Raw genomic sequence first — 4,472 nt, forward strand, 5'->3', positions numbered from 1 at the left:
GATTATCTGAACTCTTCTTTTAAGCAGAATCAGAATGAAAGAGAAGAGAAAAGTACTTGTTCTCTGTTCTGCATTCTGTATATTTTTCCACTGCCATTCAAAGCCGCCTGACTCACTGAGAAACTTACAGATTGCGGGAAAGGTGCAGCACTTTACCATGGACTGCCCACTCCCACTCCAACCTCTCAGCGCTGTCACCTCCTAGGTGACAGGGACCTCCCAGTCTTTGTTCCAGCCTCCACGCCAGGGTCACACTCTGACTCTTGCCATCTCCTAGAACTTCTCCACCTCTGAACATCAAATTCAAAGCTCTGGGTTCCTAACCTCACCCAGCGTCCCCCTAGTCACTTCACTTACCTGTCCCTCCTTCCCTCTCAATCATATCTGTAAAGTGGCTCTCACAAGTGGCTGTGTGTAGAATCCCCTGGGGAGCCTGATGTGCAGGCTGCACCCACAACAACCATAGTCTACTCGAATTCCCTTTTCTTATGTCTCATAACCTGTTTGCTTCATGTTCTCTGTGTTTGGTATTTTGGAAGCTTACCATGAATATTAGTTGGAATGTTGGACTCAAATTTCTGAAACCATGTCAAGTTGTTCCAACATTTTCGCTCCCACACCAGGCAATTTAAGGAGAAATTCTGACTCTTCTGTGCCCTATGAACTCCTAAAATCACTCCGTGCTGCTTGTACAACTGCCCTCTTGGCCCGGCTGCACTTCTGCTTCTGGGATTCAGCACTGCTGTCCCTCTTCCTGGACACTGGCTAGTTTTCTGCATGACTCAGCCAGCTTCTCTTTAGTGGCTTTCCTCCAAAACCATGGCTGAGTCATCGCCCCACACAAAGTTCAGGGCCTATCCACTGTCTTAAAGTTTCTGGGTATCACCTGGTCCTCCATGGGCCACCCCTTGTGGTTAAGAACAAAATCCTAACCATTGGCCTCTAGCTACTTTGTAGCAGGTGCAGCACATGTCAGGACTCTTTGCCTTTTGGGAACAACATATACCACATCTGTGCATTCTGCCAAGGCCAATGTATGCCATCATAAGGAAGCCCACCACGCTGTACTGGGGCTGCAACAGGAAACAGCACCACAGCTGGTCCAGCAGGCAGTCTTGCAGGCCATGCCTCTGGTCCCACAGGTTCTGAGTTTCATGTTGAGGTTCTTGCTACCATCAATTATGCCTCCTGGTGCCTAGGGACTAAACATGGCCTGTCCTAGTACCTATGGGCTTCCGGTTTAATAGACTTTGGCTTCTGTAGCTCGTTACACTCCATTAGAAAGGCAGCTCTTTGCTGCATATGATGGCCTCATGGAGACTCAGGCCCTTCAGGACATGCGCAGGTGCTACTGCACACCCAGATTCCAGCTGTGCCCTGCGTCTCAGACTTCTCCCAGCAGTGGCTCAGCATGGCCACTAAAGCCCTTCTAGCAAAAGGAAATGGTACCTAGAAGAACAGACCAAACATGACAAAATGGGTCTTTCTAAATTACAGGAGCACATGGCTTCCCCATTACTCAGCCCCCGGCCCACAAACATAAAGAAACTGGTAGCAGAGCCCCCGATTGCTTGGACCCCTGGCAACTTTGGGAGGCCCCTGGGAAGCGCTGAGTGAAGGAGACAGGTGTGTGTATGGGTGGAGTGACGGTGAGCCACAGCTGCCTTCCACAGCTGTCTGGCAGGCTATGGAGGACACTGCGGTTCATAATTGCACTCAGGTTCACATTTTTACAGATTCCAAGGCTGTGGCCAAAAGGCAGGCAGTGTGATTGAGCCAATGGCTATACAACTCTTAAAATTCAGGACCAACCACTTGGGGCACACCTGTTTGGGATGAAGTAGTGAAGGCACCAGTCACCCTACAGATGACCCTATCTCAGCACATTCACAGGCCACCATGCCCGAGGCTGTTTGCAGCCACACTGTGGATGAGGCAGCTGAGGCCCAGGTTACTCCTGCTCTGGCCTCCACACTGAGCCCAGCTGATGCCCCTGATGTTCCACCTCCAGTAGATCGGGGGTCCCCTGCCCAGCCACAGCCCCACACCTATTAGGGCCTCAGTGAGGTCCCCCTCCTTCCTGCCTTCCAGGCTCACAGGCACGTATTGCTCGAGTGCTGGCAGAACGGTGCCACTCGGCCTCTGGCCAGAGGGGCTCTACTCTTTGTTGGAGAAGCCACACGCCACGGGTGCCTCTTACTTTAGCCCTGGCCAGGGGAGTGCTACTCAGTCATAAATGCTGCACCATCACTAAACACTGCACAGCCTGGCACTCCCTTGTTCCCTGGGGCAACCGCCATTTCAGCTGGTGGCAACTTGACTTCATTGGGCATCTCCCACCCACGGCAGGCACTTTCTGCTATGCAGTAACATACATACACTCTCAGCAGACTTCTATGGGCTTCCCCTGCCCGGAAAGCTTCACAGGACATGTACTCTCTGGCTTTGACCATTGCTTGCTTCCCTTTCTGGGCCACCCAAGATCACTGATTCAGATCACTTCACGCCTGGTGACCCAGGAGTGAGCATTACAACATGGGGTATTGTGGAACTTTCATTTAGCCCACTGCCCCAAAGCTGCCAGCCTCTATAGAGCAGCATGGTGGCCTCCCAAAGTCATCATTATTACAGGTGCAGAATGGGTGGCGGACCCCCAAGTGGACCAAGCTCCTTCCAGGAACCTTAACCCTTCTTAACTCTCAACCCTCTTGCCACCATCCCCTCATCACAACTGGGCCAGACCCACCATGGTGCCCACCCTGGTGACCATGGGAGATCTGGATTCTTCTTCCCTTGGGGATAACATCATTTACATTTTCTCTAATAATGATATCTCCTCGTACTATTAGAAATGGGCCTTTAATAAAGATATAATGAGTACAACAAAAAGCATACTCACGCCACACTATGATGAGCTTTAGTAGTTGCCTATAGGGCAACTCATCATCTCATCATCAAACATTTACTGGTGACCTATTGGGGACAGACTATAAGCTATGGCCTGCTAGTGACAGACAGTCCAGGCCTGCTGGCACTGAGAGGCCCATGATGCTGTTGCTGGACCTTACCTGTCCATTTGGCATGCAGTTTCTGACAAAAGCTCTGCTTTTGCCATTTTTAAAGGTTAGCTAATATTTCTTGCTCACCCACAAGTAGAGACATAGCTCCAGGCTCATGGAGGGCACAGTCTGGGTCACTAAACGAGAAGAAGCCCTCAAACTGGAGGACTTCATCAAGTCCTCAGGACAACATCAGGCAATGACCACATGCAAGTATCATTACCAACCCTGGTCTATGCCAGTGGTGGAGAAAGCCCCCAGTGAAATGTTGGCATATACCAGCCCCAAAATCAATATCAATATGTGAGCACCAGTAAGAAAGCCCCAGTATAAGATGTTGGTTTTCTTTAGGGCTGATCTTCTCGGCATCTTATTTGCAGTGCAGGTTATCAGGGCTGCTATTGGACCCCAGACCTGGCAGCATACACATGGAACAGGCCTGCCCTGGTAAGAAATTGTACCCCAGGCTAGAAAACTGGGGTATGCTAGAAAAGCCATATTAGAAGGGCTGCATCCCAAATGCCACCAGATGTGGGTCCAGTGTTGGCAATTCAATCCTTACATATTAAGTGAGTCCAATGGCACCAACGCTTAAACACCCCCAGCCCAACCACAACCACAGATCAAATTTTAAGGACAAGCAGATAGTGCTCTGCATGCACAGGCTTTAACCTAAAATGGCTAATGATGCTTGGAGCACAAACCCAAACTGGGCCCTGAAGGGTCTGAGCCTAATACGCAGAGAAAACATTCAGAAATTATCATAGGCTCAGGGATATGCATGTGCCTTCGATTTACTCTATTTGTGCAGAGAAACATCCTACATCACCCAGAAAGGTGCTGCTCAAGCTTTCGCTAAAGGCTCCCCTGAAGACCCACGGGGGCTAAAAGGCTGTGCAGCACTGGTGGTGCAGAAAGCCTTTGTAGGGAAGCTCTACACTAGTCATCAGAATGCCCACACCCCCCACTTCTCTTCTCGAGTGGCCACCTGGGAAGGCCACCCCCCACCTGGATAGCTGTGGCCCCAGACAATAGCACCCCAGCCCGAGAGATCATCAAAAGAAAGAACCCCAAGCATCTCACTTGGACCATGGGATCACCACCGAACCAGCCTCTCCTTACTGCTCCAGAGGATACAGACCTCAGTACCCCCAGGGCACAGTACCTGCTCAGGGCCAGTACCCGTGACACTTGTGATGCTGTTTCCCTCAGTTCGGGCTTTGCTCAGTACCCCACAGATGACCCCATAGAATCAACTTTGCTGCGAGCACTATTTGTCTTAAGTGTAACCCCATTAGCTAAGCCCCCTGCTGAAAGGAAACCACAGGGCCTAGGTCACACTGTGAGGCTGCCTTCACTACAGTTATGCAAAAAATATGGACTTGGGAGACCTGTGCATTACAACACCCCAAT

This window comes from Galeopterus variegatus, unplaced genomic scaffold (genome assembly GCF_000696425.1).
Source record: "Galeopterus variegatus unplaced genomic scaffold, G_variegatus-3.0.2 Scaffold10736, whole genome shotgun sequence".
Taxonomy (NCBI): Eukaryota; Metazoa; Chordata; class Mammalia; order Dermoptera; family Cynocephalidae; genus Galeopterus; species Galeopterus variegatus.